At 34.2% G+C, this 17,618-nt stretch overlaps 1 protein-coding gene across 3 annotated transcripts in view; it reads left to right on the top strand.

The window, feature by feature from the left end:
- The window catches only part of LOC140432817 (homeotic protein spalt-major-like), a 407,769-nt gene that overhangs the window by 327,372 nt on the left and 62,779 nt on the right, over window positions 1-17,618 (top strand). The gene's annotated exons all lie outside the window — the stretch shown is intronic.

The following is a 17,618-nucleotide window of genomic DNA, read 5'->3' as shown; positions in this document are numbered from 1 at the left end:
CCAAAAAATACGAAATTTTGAGACCCATCATACAGGGAAAGATTCAAGTAAGAATATCTGTTGACCGAAGGCAGAACTCATGGTTGAAGAATCTACGTGATTGGTATCAATGCAGATCGATTGATTTGTTTAGAGCAGCAAGCTCAAAAATAAAAATAGCCATTATGATTGCCAACCTCCGTAGGGGGACGGCACTCTAAGAAGAAGAAGTACTAAGTGTTCGATGTGTTACAACTAATGTTTCGATTATTTACTGCGTTTTACTTAGTATACATCCAAACCGAAGAAAACGATCGTCAAATTGTAACATGATCCGAAAGCATCCGCTCTGGAAGTCAAAACGTTAGTAATAAAAGGATTGTTGAACAATATGTTAAGAGGCCACAAACAACAAACTTGAGAGTAATACAAAACTATAGTTCACGTAAATTTAAAGTTTTAAAGTCACAATACTTACCCCGGAGGCGCCACTGCATCTACTTTGGGCTAATATTTAAAATACGCTTCCGCAGTCAAATAACCCCGCTATTATTGTAAGGGGGAAGCAAAGCTTTTTAGGTGTTATTTCACCCCATTTACAGCACGCGACATAAAATTAGTATTTTTTTGTTTATTAAATATATCCGCGGGGTGGATTCGTCTGATGAGAGCCAGAAGATGCTAAATTTATATATTTATGGAAAAAATATTAAACGGCAGGAAGTTTCAGACAGTGCGGCTGAGAGGCTTCAATATCACGTTTCTTATTATTGCATTGAAGCCTTTTCCCTGTCGGTGTTATTTAATTTCATGCAGAGACGGAAATCAAAGGGCGGCTAAAAATTGACTGTATAAACATGTGTATGAATTTCTCACAATGTCTAGTCACACCGATCGGGACGTATAAATAAATATGTACAGAGTGATACGTTACAGCTAGTTTAGACAATTTTTCTCTATTCTATAGTATTTAATTTTGTTGAAACTTTAAAACTTACACAAATTGACTCTAGCCCTATCCACTACAAAAAACTCAGCTGCTGGCCCTGATGACATCCCCTCAATTTTCCTCAAATATCTCCATGAAGAAACTATAAACAAATTGCTTGAGTTGTACAACCTAATCTGATCCCGACAAGAATTTCCTTCCAAATGGAGGGAATCCATTATATTTCCTATAAAAAAAAGCAGCTCTCTTCCCAACTCTCCAAACTCGTTTAGGCCAATCTCCCTAACATGTACCCTTTTGCAAATTATTGGAAAAAATGATCAGTAAGCGATTAATTTGGTATCTAGAAAAAAACAATATCCTTAACCCTGCTCAATCAGGTTTTAGACCTAATAGAAGTACCACTGATAATTTAGTGATTCTACAAACAGATATAGCAAATGCTATGGTCTCCAAGCAAGACGTAATTGCAGTAATTTTTGATATAGAAAGTGCTTTCGATACAACATGTAAGTCGGTTATCCTTAAAAAACTGGTAGAAAATGATCTTACGGGCAACATATTTTGCTTTATAAACAACTTTTTAAATAACAGAAATTTCAGAATCACAGTTAACGGAGTATTATCCGACAAATATGTCACTGAAAATGGTGTACCTCAAGGTTCTACTTTGAGTTCTACCCTCTTTCTGCTAGCCATCAATGATATTTGCTCTCATATAAAATCTCCTGTTAAATTTGCCCTATACGTAGACGACCTTATTGTATACTGCCAAGGAAAATCCACAGCTGCAACCTCATCTTTATTACAAAATTCTGTCGAGTCCCTTACTACATGGTCCGAGAAAACTGGCTTCAGGTTCTCTTCCAATAAATCCAAAATAATTAAATTCACCAGCAGATACAACAGCACAGAAATACCCAAAATAACACTAAACGGAGTAAGTTTAGAGTCAATTGATCATTACAAGTTTTTAGGACTAACTGTCGATAACAAACTCACCTGGCGACGTCATATCGATGAAATAAAAGGCATCTGTTTAAGCAAAATGAATTTGTTAAAGACATTGTCCCACCATCAATGGGGTGCCGATGAAAGTGTACTACTCAAAATATATCGAGCTATAATCCGATCCAAATTAGACTATGGTTGTATAGTTTACTTGTCTGCATCCAATAATTTATTACAATCTTTAAACTCTGTTCACAACACTGCTCTCCGAATTTGCTTAGGAGCTTTTCGATCCAGTCCCGCTGAAAGTCTCTATTGTGAATCTCATGAACTCCCCCTTTACCTCCGGAGGCAGCAACTACTCCTATCTTATGCTAGCAGAATTTCGTCGAATCCGACTAACCCTGTATTTAATCTTCTGACTTCGCCAAGACCTGGACTCGTAATCTCGCCCAGATGTATACTTTCAATCCCACAGATCCTACAACCCTTGTGCCAAGACACAAAATTATCTCAAACAATTGCATCTATAAAATCAGAATCCCCGCCATGGTCTAGAACACCTCCTTTTATAAACACTTCTCTCTGTAAATTTAATAAGCAACAAACAAATAATATCTTTTTTCGACAAGCTTTCAAAGATATTGTGAATACATCCCACTATGATAAGGTGCTTTATACCGATGCATCCCGAAACGCAGATGGAGTTGGCTGCTCTGTCACTACAGTTGATACAGTGCTGCGACAATACCGAATATCAAACGAATGTGGCGTATTTTCAGGAGAACTCTTTAGTATTTCAAAAGCTCTCGAGTTCCCTTTTGACAATCATCAAAGTGTAGCTCTGTGTACCGATTCCTTATCCGCAATTCATTCGTTAAAAAATATGTACAATCAACATCATTTAGTACAAAAAATATTAGAATCGATCCATCTCCTCACTTCCCGAGGGACTTCAATAACAATAATATGGGTGCCTTCTCATATCGGTATCCAAGGAAATGAGATGGCTGACAGCGCTGTAAAAGAAGCATCTACATCCAACTTACCTGTTTACAACATACAGCTCCAAGAAGATTTAAAATCAAAATTCAAAAGGAATATCCAAGACAAGGGGCAGAAACTTTGGATCACCAAAAACACAAAGCTCAGAGAAATACAACCTAATATTTACAGCTATTTATCCCTAGCATCTCTGAATAGAAAAGAAAAGATAGCAATACGAAGATTGAGAATAGGACACACACGTTTGACACACGGTCGTCTTATGTCCTCTACAAACCAACAGTTATGCTCTCACTGCAACGATATTCCTATCACCGTCAAACACATCCTCACAGAATGTCAGCACTACCAGGCCACCCGCATTGCCAACAATATAACCCATAGTCTAGAAGAACTTCTGAACTGTTCAAGCCGACTCAAGAGCCTAATAGACTTTTTAAAGACTTCTCAATTGTTTAACAAAATATAATTTACATAATATTTTTATTCTTCACAATTGTAAACTTTGTATCATAACTTTGTAAGTACTATTGTAAACCTTTGCTCCCGTGTCAATGACCTAAGATGTTGAGACACGTTAATTCGAAATAAAAAAAAAAAAAAAAATAAAAAAATTTAAACATCCAGGTACAAATAATACATACTATACTGCAGAATAAGCATTTCTTGAGGTATTTCTAATAAATGTTTATCTACAGTTTTCACAAATGCTTCAATTTCTATTTAATCACTACTCTATATATTTTTTAAATGTTCCAAATGAGAAATGTTCAAGTTCTTTTGATCGTACTGATCTGAAAACTGCCTGAAACAAACTGAATGTTTGTTAAACAATATTTAATTATAATACATAATAACATAATAATTACTGTAGTAGAATGATGCAAAGCATTATGGGTATCAACAGATCTTAGATTAATGAAACTATTTCGGTTTCATTAATCTAAGCAACAGATAAAGAATAATTGAAATTTCCAAAAGATTTCTATTCGCCAAATTAAAAAGTTGTCTAAAAGTTTTTCCTTCATAACTGTACCAAACTAATGTAGATATCAAGGCTTCTGTCTACACAAACAACTTCTTGTCATTTTATTTATTTGACTAAAGGAATTGTTGTCTCAAGAACAAATATTTGTAACACATAAACATGAACTTGAGTTAATTAGACGAGCAAAAGTACATACATGCATCTAAAAATACCGACTTCTGAAAGGTGAATAATTTTAGATTCAACACCAAATGTTTAAAATCCCGTACGTACGCATTGTACATTTGTTCTGTTTGGGAGTTACATTTTTGATTAATAGCTAGACTGTGATCTAGAACATATTATGCTCACATTAACATTATGCCGGGATTATTTAAAAAATTTTAAATAATTAAGTTATTATTCTGTAAAAATTCTTTAGTTTGGAAATGTTTAGTTTTTTGAAGTAATTGCTATGTAAATATGTATGTATTTTGATATGTAAAAATAACTCAAATAAAAGTTTGAAAACAATGGAAAATTTTTAATTTCTACAATTCTACTACTAATTACAAAAAAATCGTATAGTAAATAATAAAATTCAGTATCTAGTATGACTCCTATTTCCGTTGAATACAAAACTTTTACCTTTTACTGTTAAATGAATGTTTAGATGAAAATTGGGTTATTACGTTATCAATCTCGTTTTGGTCAATTTCTGTCTCTGTAAATAAAAAATGGACTCAAATCAGTAATTACAAAAACCTTCTAATGCATAAAGCTTTCCTAGATATTCGATACACGCTCAATTGGGTTTAGGCCTGTAGATTGTGGTGACCAAGAAACGATATCAAGAGTCTCAGTTCTAAAATGTCTAATGTTTGACCTACATGATGACTATCATTTACATGCATTAGGAGACCTATTTCATCAACCTATGTAGATATGGCTAAAACCACATGTCCCAATACATCAGACAGATATAAAATTGGATTTAAAAACTCTGAGTCCCATTCGAGATCAGTTTTTCTTTTAACACTATCACTACGCCATACCACAATGGCACTAACGTGATAACTATGGACTCTATGAGCTTCTACAGTTCCAATTAGTTATGCTCCCCAAACTTTTAAGAGTTTTTAATTTTGCGTGGAGATCAAATCCAGTCATTAAATCCAGAGTTAACTGCATTTGGACCCTCATATATTTACCTTCTCGATTTACGAGGAACTCTAAGTAACTTAGTTATTTTTCCTGGGGATTTCTCCTCCTGTAAGAGGTTGGTTATCATCATAGCTCTATCCGGATTTTGTTTGAAACTTCTCTGAAGAAGTCTACTAAGCTGCAAATATACCATTCTCGAAGGTTTCTGTCAGGAAATCCTTCTCCGGCCAAGGTTTGAACCGTTGATCGTTATTTCATCATAAGTACTTATATAAGTATTTTATACTTTTTACCCCTTGTAATGTGACCCAGGTATTCCAGTTTTTTCACTTTAATCGTTTTAATGGCCTCACATTCTTTTTATAATTGTCTTAGCAGTAGTAACTCTTTCAATCCACTGTATTTTGACCATCTGTCTAGATCACCACATCTCAAATGCTTTTTACTTCTTCAATTGTTCTAATAATAATGTCCAGCTTTCCATCCCATAGAACAAATTAGATAAAACGTAAGATTGTAACGCTCTTATACTCAATTTTATATTAAGATCACGATTAGTTCGAATCATTTGAATTTTCACAAAAGCTTGCTTTACAATTTCAATGCCTGTTCTTATTTCTTTTTTAGAGCTAAATTATTATGCACATCGTCACTTCTTCTGCAAAGAACCCAGGCATTAACAGTCATCAAATCAATTATATGGAAAAATATAAGCATGTACCATTTCTTGGATCTGAGTTTGGTTCTATAATATCCCAACAGTAAAACCAGATCTACTCCTCCCATATACTTGTTGTAGATCCTTACAGCTTTTGGACATGAAACCATTAAATGTGTCTTGTCCTTTTGAAAAAACCGTTTAACTTCAACTGTTGGCATACTCCCTGCATATATGTTGATAAAATGTTTACTAATTTGTTGTCATACCATGTAACAACAGATAATTTTGTACCATCAATTGTGGCGACTTTCTCTACCATAGCCTCTCGGCCGTTCTTTTTTAATTCAACCTCTTTTGGCATATTACTGTTTGGCACTCTGTTTATTCTAACTGTTCCTAGTGGTAACACACCCTGTTTCTATTTCGTTAGATAAATTTGCAATGGGACTCTGTTGAACAAATTATCAAAGAAAATTGTGTGATTTGTAAGTCTCGGTACTGTTTGTGTTAGCCGAAGAACCACATTTGGACTTACCCCTAAATCAGGAAAACCATTGGGTACAACATTAGTTTGGCTTCCTACAAAAGTTTTATAATCGTAGAAAAATCTGCTGACACCACTAAGAACAGACGCCTTATATCCCTGTGGGATTTTTAAGTGGGGTTTTTGCGGATTATACTGTTTTATAGCTGAACGCACCTTTGTTGGAATTATCTGCTTATCTATAGCTAAAAATCCCTCTTTCGGAACTTTTAGTAGCGGTCCGATTTTAAATAGTTAATCATGACCAGGATTATCGGCAGCAATAGCATCGTTATTGTTCTCAAAATGTAAAAAACGTTTTATTTCTTCCCATTTATTGCATGACAAAGCATCTGGTGAGGTATGGCCACTGAAAGAAAGAACACTGTCAACGCTGAAAGCGACGGAAATGGATTTTTGGAGAAGAGCCGCAGGAAGATCTAGAAGAGAAAGGATTACCAACGAACGCATTAGAGAAATAATGGGAATCAAACGAACAATCACAGATGACCTAACAACAAAACAACTTATCTGGTTCGGACACTTACAAAGAATGGACGAACAACGAATGCCAAAAGAAATACTAAAGTGGCAACCAGAAGGAAAGAGAAAACGAGGTAGACCGAGAAAAAGTTGGAGCGAAGGAATAAATAAAGAACTGAGAGAGAGGGCCATAGAAGAAGATCTATGGAACAACCGGTCTAAGTGGCGATTGGAAGTCGGAAAACGGCGGAGAACGTTATAAACCGACAAGTAGTAGTAGTAGCAAAGCATCTGAGATCAGTCGATGATTCAGGCTGGAGTTCCAATAACTTCCAGCGTTTGACAATTACACTATTGACATACAAATACAGGTTACTAAGAACTGTTCTTGCTCATCTTCAGAAAGTTTTAAGGTTTTTGAGGACTTTTGTCCACTGAATATAACAGAGTTTGATAAACTATATCTTTGATCATCCGTCATCTCGAATGGATTCTAAATACGTTTCTGGGATAATAATATCTAATTTATTATTATCTATTATATCATATTCAAAGTTTGACTCTGGGGCTAATATAATAGGGGAAATATCATCATATGATAGCCCTTCGTCTTCACTACCATCTTGTATGTCCACTACTACAAGAGTTTCACCATAAAACTTTTTTGGATCCATTATCTAAAATAAAAAAATTAATACCTATTACCTAGTTCAGCATATTGTGCCATATATGAAAGAGAGTTTTGTACGACAGTGCATATTGTGGCATATATGACGCAAGCATATATTTGATCAAAAAATACCAAAATATAAAGAAATGCGTGAAAATACTTACAGTAATTCTTTCTTGAAGATCTATCCTTGATGTCGCTTTTTTTTTAAAAATATTCAGTAAAAACTTCGATAATTGAATATCAAATTGCACAATTCTTATGAATAGCTGTAAGACCGCGGCCATTTGCAAATTTTCATAAAAGTTCACTTTGCTGCATTGATATGGCGCTTTATTACCGGTTATACGAAATTTGTGCTCTATATGGACATGTCATGCATAAATACTTTAAAATAAGATTCGATCTCTAACGGTTAGATATAAAACTAAGTATTGTGCCATATATGACCCACTATGCGGTGAGGGTTAAATATTGTACTATTTTTGGACTGTTAAACGAATGAGCTAAAATATCGGTGTCATCTGCAAGTCTTATGTTATTCAACATGTTTCCATTTAGCACTATACCGTACTCTATCTCCAATAATACTTCCCTAAAATAGATTCGCTTTAAAGGTTGAATAACAATGGAGACAACACACACCCCTGTCGAACACCTCTTTTAATAACTACGTTTTCTGTTTCATAATTGTCAATTTTGACAGTCACTCTCTGATTTCAATACATATTATATATTATATGTCTCGCCTGTCTATATTCTTTGCTAATAGCAGATACACTACCATCATAAAGATAGTTCAAACACTCCTGACCATAGAGCTGCGCGAAGGCGAAGTTAAATTCACGTAAAGGCAGAAAGGTTCTATTGTAAGTGGAATTATACAGTGCATAGTACAATGCGTTTTGCATGGAAGTGGGGACTAAACCAAATTTCGTCTACTGCGCCGTGGTCAGGAGTGCTTGCACTATCTCTACTAATCGAATCTCAAAAACTGACTCTTCTACACTGAAAAGTTATTTGACAGTTTTTGATTAGAGATAAAAGTTTTCAGCTTAAACTCCTTTGAATGTGAGAATATTTATCTCTGTAAACTCCCGTCAATTTTTTAGGGAAAATTCAATGAAAAATCGCATAATTGCTCCGCCCCTGTTTGTAGACTGTGTATCGACCAGTACGTTCAGCTTATTACTTATTGAAGACTCGTTATAACTAACCGGTTGAAATTGATACGCTCTTTATGTCCGATCACAAAACTATCATGTTAAATTAATTGGTATCGATCGATACTGTATTCCAATCGGACAGTCATTATTCATGAGAAAAAAGTATTATACTAATGGTCGTGTACTTCTGACAAGCTCCAATTTTATATTCTGTTATAGAATTGACCGAAAGCCGAGGAAAACAGAAGGGAGGTGAGGAATAATTAATGGAACATGATTTTTGAAATGAATTTATTTTTAATGGCCTTGGAGCAATGGGCGAATGTGTTAAGGATGGTATACATTAGAACGAAACATATAAAACATTTTTGATGACGGTTATGTATAGCGGTGAATATAACAATATCTATTGTTATAAAATGGGTGTTAATTTTAACGCTTTTTACATTAAAAAACACTTTGTTTAATGCAAAAAAACCTTTCTAATATGAATTCTTGTATGCGAGCTCTCAACGGTTTTTTTTTAATACCTAATCGAAACACTAACTTCGAATGGAAAAATTCACTAACTGGAAATACGGTCTCAAAAAAGTGATTTTATTTTTTCCAGTAAAAAGATCATTTCAGTATCTTTAATAAAAACAAAACCACTAGCAAACCTACCCTAATTCTAAATGGTATTAACTTGAAACAAGTAGCCTCAACAGACTTTCTAGGATTGAGATTCGGCAGCCACTTAAACTGGACAGATCATATTAAAAAAAGCCTTAATATTGTTCTGAAGCTATTTTCTTGTGGCATTTTAAAGTAATTACTATTTTAATGGCGTAATTTTAATAGGGATAGCGGGTGGATACTTCTCTACGATCCCGGCATGGGATAGATCTACTTAACAACTCATGTTGTGAATGAACGAAAGAAGAACAATGTTCAAACCCAAACTTGCCAACACGCACTAGCCAAGCGTAGCGTTTTAATAATTTAAAACCCCAAAAGTTATTTTCCTTGAAAGACGAAACTACTGAACGGTCCTCAGTCTCCGGCGGCTCCAACTCCCCCAACCAAGGTAGCGGCTGGAACAGGTTTAGAGCAGATGGTGCTAAGGATCCCCGGAAAAAATCAGGCTACTGCAAAGAGCGACAAATGCATATTACTTCATACAATGTTAGAACTCTTATAAAAGACCAGAAGATGATGGAACTGAAGGAAGAGCTGAAAAACATAAAATGGGACATCATCGGCGTCAGTGAAGTAAGACGAAAAGAAGAAGCCCAAATTACTCTTAAATCAGGACACGTATTTCATTTTAGAGGTGAAGAAGACACTTCAAATGGTGGAGTAGGATTCATTATACATGGAAAGCACACACAAAATATAGTTGAAATTATCAGCGTAAGCCCCAGGGATTGTATATCTCATCTTCAAACTAAATACAAGATATAACCTTAAGGTAATCCATTCATATGCTCCAACGACTCGAACTCGAATTAAAAAATTGAAAAATTTTATTAATGAAAAAATTGAAATTGAAATTATTAGTTGAAAAAAAAAGCATTAATAAATTAAACAAATTTTGTTTTAATTTATTAATGTTTTTATTTTGAGAATGATTTCCGAAGTGGAAATTGAAACGTCAATAAACTTACTTTAACCTTTAATTGTGGCTTATTCCCATTAAAATTGTTAAAAGAAACCTTATCCTATCAGCCAAAAATTAACCTCAAAATAGTTTTTAACGAAAATTGGGTGTTACAACTACCTACTCTGTTATATTTATATCAGTCATTCATCCATACTAAACTAGATTACGGCGCAATATTATACTTAGCTGCTAGTAAAAAGTTCTTAATGCCTTAGACGTTATCTAAAGCACATCTTTGAGACTTGTGTGGGAGCCTTTTGTACTAATCCAGTAGTAATTCTTCAAGCTGCACTAAAGAACCACAATTATTTATAAGAAGACAACATACCACATTTAGATACGCTGCTAAACTGTACAGCAATATTAATTATCCTAACTATTTGTTCCTACATACAAATAACATCTCCCACAAAAGTAACAGACAATCAAGATGTTTAACCTTATAAAAGAACTAGTAGTGAATTATGGATATAACACCAATGTGATGACATACTCGATATCTAGCTGCCCAACTGAACCCCCCTGGATAATAAAATGAATACTCCTACTATTACCTAATACACCTCTACTAGCCTACACACAGAATACCACAAATCTTACCTTCAATTACATTAAAAATTTCACCGACTCATCAAAAACCGAAGATGGCTGTGTAACAGACTTTATAACAGATGATATCAACTATGCTATACGAATACCTGCTTTTGCAGCGTATTTACTGCAAAAGCTATTGCAATTTTAAAAGCACTTGATTTTTGTCAAAAATATACACTAATCTTCTGTTTATCTCAGATTCATTATCAGTACTTATTCCAAAGCATAAAACAAGTCTATTCAACTCATAAAATTATTCAAAATATACAATATATACAGCATTACCTGAAAAACAAAAATATAAACATTCATTTCTCTGGATACCATCACATATAGGTATTTCAAGTAATGAAAAGGTTGACGTCTTAGCCATTAAAGCAACCTAAGATGAAAGAATTGATATCATCAAAAAAGTTCCAAAGCAATGTACAAATTAGAAATACAGACGGAACTCATAGAAGCTATAAAAACTCTGTATAAATAAAGTGTCCATTAAAATGGGAACAAGAATCGTAGGAGACTTCACCACAACAAAAGGGCTCCTGCAGGGTTATTCCACGTCTCCAACCCTATTCAAAATATACTTAGAGAAAGCCTTGACTACATGGAAAAGAAAATGCGAAGGCATGGGAGTACCGGTACGTAACGAATACCTATATACGTTAAGCTTTGCAGACGATCAAGTAGAGATTGCACAAGACCAAGAAGACCTCAGTTACATGATGAAGAAACTACAAGAAGAATATACCAAGACTGGCCTAGATAGACACCTAAATATAAAGACAAAACACAGATTTATAAAACATTAGTGCGAAGTATTATGACATATGGGGTTAAAAATTCGATTATAAACAAGAAAAACAGCAGTAAGATAGTAGCAACAGAGATGGAATGTCTGCGAAGATGCTTCAGAGTAACAAAAATGGATAGGAGGAGTAATGATGAAATAAAGCAAAAACATCAATAGAAACAGACATCCTAACGTAGAACACAAAAGACTAAAGTGGTATGGACATGTAAGAAGAACTAGCGACAGCAGATGGATAAAGAGAATAATTTAATTCAGACCTCAATAATTGTTCTTCGCTTCCTGTACAACGTTCTTCGTTTTAAATAACGTAAGTTCCAGCGCGGGTATTAGAGGTTTTCAACAAAACCGCGTCTCATTCTATTTCTGACCAAAGGCTGAATCATATGTTGTGCTATTTGTGAAAATGTCCATTAGGTGAGTTGTTATAATTTTTCTATAGGCTATGGTCTACCTGTTTCAGTGCAAATAAGGCACTAGCAGTTTCTTCTTTTACTTTTTAGCAGAAGGAAAAAATAGAGATCTTCTAGTTACTTCTAGTTGATGTTTTTTCTGATGGAGTTTTCGACCACTGATGTAGATCTAAATAGGACATTAACTAGGACTTGATAGGGTTGTTTTTCTATTTTTAATCACACTTTTGCAGAAGGCAGCATTTTTCATAGTTAATAAAGCAATTTTTCACATAAAACATAAAAATATGCAATAAAATTATTCAAAGTTTAAATCTACAGCAGAAAATGACCAGTAGGTACATATTTATATATATTTCTATAATTTTTTTAGCTGCGAAAAATATTATGAACTACTACTTGAAACACAATCACGCAAACGACTTTCGAAAATTAAACCGTGAAGTCATCAGCAACTCTTACAAGAGAAAAACTCAAGAGGACTTATTAAAGACAACCCGATTTCCTGAAGAGAGCAATTTTCTTCAAAAATAGTTTCTGAATTTAATACATTACGACGTATAACAGGTAATCTTCCGTTCCGCATTAGAAAAGTGCGACTTGGGGAAAAATGCTGGTGAATCGTTTACATATCTAAGATGATCAGCTTAAGAGTATCCAAAGGATAATTTTATGGGATCTATAAAGTGATCAGTTCGTACACGTCCAGATAGAGAGGAGTGACCTACGTTTTTAGATAGATAGATAGATCCTGTTATCTTTATGAACTAAAAGAATGACTCAGAATTACAAAGTGTGTAGGTATTCGTAATTTCAGAAAATTGTGAGAAAACCAACAACTTATGATTATGATTTGGTTATTAAATGACTTGGGTATTTATTTCTTTTTGTTATATTTTGAGGTTATAAAACTTTGTTTACTAATAAATGTCAAACGTCAAGTACTAAATGCCAATTGGTTAATACTTGAAAGATGAACGTTTTGTATCTTTTAAATGCCACATAAAACGTTAAAACAATAAAATAATTTCTATTTTATAATGCCAGAATATCAGTTACTTTATTTTTAGATTATTTTTAATTTATCGATCTTCTGAGAATTGAAAGAATAAGGCACAAACCATTATCTTCGATCTCGAAGTTATTTTTTTACCTGCCTTTAAAATTTGATAACCGTGAAACATAAAAAGACAAAAGTAATAAATTTATTGAAAATATTTGATCTGACCAAGTGACTCACACCTTTTTCCTACTATTTCGCTCTAATACGTACTGATAATAGAACATCTTATTTACTAAAAAAACGCGCAAATGATACTCGTCCGTAATACAGTTAACTTCCAACCAATAATGATCAGCAAATACCTCAATCATTTTGCTATTACTTTTTACCGCAGCAGACGAGAAGTGAATGAACTCTTTCATTTTGAGCGACGACACTGTTCTGCTACTAAGCATTCGTGAACTCGACGCTAGTAGACTAGCAGTGAGCAGAATCACCTCACTTGAAATGAAATTCTCAGAATTTACCTGTACAGAACAAAGACTCGACCTGTCAGTCTCTTGTGTCGTCGTAGAGGTGAGTCGGTATGGTTAGCGTTCCTCTGGAGCGGTATTTTTGAGGAACGTTTCATAGAACTTTTAAGGGTTTTATTTAAAGAAACTACGGTAGGTATATATCGTCATGTGATGCATCTGTTGGCATGTCTTACTGGTGATTTGTTGATAAAAAATCCTATTGTTTTCATTAAACATTCTAGACTTATACTTAATAGTCATAATAAAATAAAAATACGTTATTAAGAACTTAATGTTAATAAACTAATGTTACCTATATCAAATTAAGGAAATTGGCAGAAAATGAAAACAGATCTTAAAAAAAATCAAGCTAATGACAAAAAGGCCTAAATGAAAGAAGAAAGTATCAATCCTTCACTTAAAGAACGAAAAAGAATGAAAAAAAATAAGAAAAGGTAATACAAATATATAACATTGAGTTTTAATAGAAAGATTTGTATCTGAAGCCATTTTAATTTTATAAACAATATTTATAAAAGTTTCACTTGGAATCACACTATTCTAAGATTCATTCAATTCAGGATCACATGGAGACAATAACAAGGCCCTCTTCTTCTTCCAAATTCAGGTGAGATACGGTAATCTCTGCCACTTGGTCATAAAACCTCTGTACAATCCAATAACAAGATCGAGCAGTCTTCGAGAATGCGTTTCACTGTCAGTTAAACATTGCAATGGTGTCAAGTTAGATGAATTGCTGAGGACATTAAGAAACCATGGATAACTTTGGTGTGATTAATTCGTAGTCTTCTAATAAATGATGTTTCTCTTCTAGTTAGCAAGTCCAGGGAGAGATGACCAATAAACATTTAAAGTTCATAAAGAGTTGTTTTGTTCTGTTTTGCCAGGTGTCCTCTTCTGACTTTTTGAAAATGAGTTTGAGATCGTTAGCTAGTTGAATTATGGTTATTCCAATACTCTGGTTGGTAACTTCTTTGACAAAATGATCTGTTGTGTTATTACCAGTAATTCCAATATGAGAAAGTAGCCATATGAAAGAGACTGTGACATCGTAAGCAGAGGGATTTTGGTAAATGTCATGAATGTTTTGAACCAATGAGTGGTCAGTGAAAATTATATTGAATAAACAGGTATATGAAATGCAATATATTTGTTTTGATGAGAGGTGCATTTAAAAGCCAACAGAATACTATACAGTTCACCGATGTAAACGCTGTATATTAAGGGCTTATCCAAGATGATCTTACGTTTAGTAGTGACTAGACGCCAATACCAGTGGTAGTTTTAGAAGCATAGGTAAACAGAATTAAAGCATACGATTTTTCTTGTATAATTTCTAAAAATGCTTTGTTTATAAGAGTGTTATGAGATTCATATTTGTTAAAGATGGTGAATGAGTGTCTATTAGAAGAAGATGTGTAGCCCAACGGTGAAGAGAAGTCAACTACTCAGCCGGAGATCAATATTTTTAAGTAGCGTTGTAATTAATTAAGGTACAGGGTTTATGATAATTGTTATTGGCTAAGTATAAAATAAAAATTTAGAAAAAACAAAAAGATTTTTCCGAAAAAATATTCATATAACCCTGATCATCTCTTCTTGTGGTTCTTGGTCATTTTTAGCAAAACTGCTACTACAGGACGAAAAAATCAACATAAAACAAAAACATTTAAAAACCTATTAAGCTAGTACTATATTTAAATTATAAAGAATCAAGGCAAAACAAAGAAAAGAATAAACTGAAGAGAGTTTAGTTAAAAAAATTATACAATAATAGACGAATAGTGATATCAGATAAAATTTTTGGGAACATGAATTGTAAACGATACAGAAATTTATCAAATATCAGGCCTAAATTTTATAATTGTAAGGATCACGTAAACAGTGTATGCAGGGGCTACGAGGTGAATATAAATTTCACAAAATTTGAGTACAATACTGTCTTATAAGATAAACTCCATATTTTTGATTTGGGTGTACTTATATAAAATTTAAATTATTATTCCATAGTTACGCAAATGTTCCACAAAACACTATAAAAGACATCATTAAACACACAATAATTAAAATTTATTTGGCAACAAAGTCATAATATTAAAAAAATTAATACAAAACGAAAGAAAATTAACAAATCAATATTAAATCTAAAAGGTCTCTCAATAGTTCTATATTTATTAATACTTAAATTGTTTTAAATTTACTTTTTTAATAAAATTGCAAAAAATTGATCCAATGTCAAATAGCATGCAAGGTTTTAACGGAAACTGTATAATCACCTGATCCTTAAAAGGAAATTATAAAAGTAGTTATCAATAATTTCTAGAGTTCCATAAGTCTACACCTGGAAGAATCTACATATGCAAATAGTTTCATCGCAATTTGGTACTGTAGGAAAATGTCCAGCGGCAGTTTTCTTTCTAAATTACCAACTTTTCTTCTTATATTAGGACCTAGGCTAGTTCTTATTCCATCTTAAGGCTGTACTGCTGTTTGTGAGGTTAATTGCCAGCTATCTCATCTTTTAAAGGATCTTCCTGGTGGTCTGGTGCTTGTTGGTCTTAAATCTCTTGCTGTTCGGGCTAGTCTCTTATAATCCATTCGTGTAATACGCTGATTTCATTCCTATTTAATCTACATTTGTTACCTAAACAGGTACCAAAATTGTTATCCCAAGTGTTTATGTAAGAGAGCATCTCCAGTGAGAACATCTGTGATTACTTTGAAGCTCTAAAATTATTTTTGCCTAGCTAGGTTTTGGATTTCCTGTACCCTGGAATATTTCTCAGTCTTCTTTTTCTTTTTCGTGTCTGGATCCTACTACAGTTTTTCTGTCCAATATCGGGCTACGTCTACACCTTTTGTATTTGCGAGTCATAAATCATCGAGGGTGCACTGTGATGGGCAAAGTCGGCATACTCTCAGGTGCTTCACGTTCTGTATTTCCCCATATTCACAAAGTGCGTCGCTGTCTGTCTTGATGCCCCATTTAATGAGGTTTTGTTTTACAGGGGCAACACATGTGCGTATGCTATTGAGTGTCAGCCAGGTTCTCCAGTCCAGGTTCATTCCATTAGGTCGTTCTGGATGTAGGGGGAACAGTTCGGCTGGTTCGACGCTGACATTTCTCATAAACCTTTTCCTTGATTTAAGTCGGCTGATTCCTGGCGGTTCGTCAAACCGTATGATTGGTGCCTTTTATCGAAAGTTTGCCTGAACTTCTCCACATATTGTGAGGCGCATCTACGGTCGTCTGGTGATGCGAATCCAGCTACACGGTACAGTAGGGGTAGAGAGGTAGGCTTCATACAACCGGTAATTATTCTACACGTTTCATTTAACGCCGTGGTGACTTGTTGGGCGTGTCTAGATCTACCCCAGACGGGACAAGCATATTCCCCTGTTAAGAAACATAAGGCCTCAGCAGTTGTCTTCAGGACCTGGGGGTTTGCACCCCACTTGCTCCTTTCAAGTTTCCGGAGAAGGTTTTTTCTCGTAGAAACCTTTTGTCTTGTGCTCTGACAGTGACCGGTCTAGTATTAGGTACTCCAAGATATTTGGGCCTATCAGTATGTTTCAAGCGTTGTCCCTTCCAAGAAACATTCAGTTTTACATGCGCCAGTTGGTTGTTGAGATGAAATGCACATTTCTTAGTAGATAGTGTATACTAAGATTTTTACTTACAATACCAAATGGTTCCGATCCGATAAAAGAACTACTAGCTCCTTGTTTCGCTAGAGTATCACCAATTGCTTGCCAGCAATTATTTTATGTTACAGCACCTAAAACAAAGTAATAATTGGTTTTGATTTGTCAGTTTCTTAAGGGAGTGTGTGCATTTTTAAGTTGGTATAGCTTACAACTTGAGACTTAAGTCGACATTATTCAATCTATCGGTAGTAGTATTTGAAATGCTCTGGGAGTATTGTGTTGTGGCTTTATCGTTGAAGCCTAAAGATATCCTATACCGACTACGTTACTAACTAGGACGTTTTATTAAGAATGCAAAAAGGAAAAGAGTTGTTAATCACAATAAAAACAGCCAAAATTAAATATCTCGGTCACATCATGGACCAGGACCAGGAAGGCGAAGGATTTTCTGGCTGC

Source organism: Diabrotica undecimpunctata, chromosome 1 (genome assembly GCF_040954645.1).
Source record: "Diabrotica undecimpunctata isolate CICGRU chromosome 1, icDiaUnde3, whole genome shotgun sequence".
NCBI classification, from domain to species: domain Eukaryota; kingdom Metazoa; phylum Arthropoda; class Insecta; order Coleoptera; family Chrysomelidae; genus Diabrotica; species Diabrotica undecimpunctata.
This window is presented reverse-complemented; position numbering and strand designations above follow the sequence as displayed.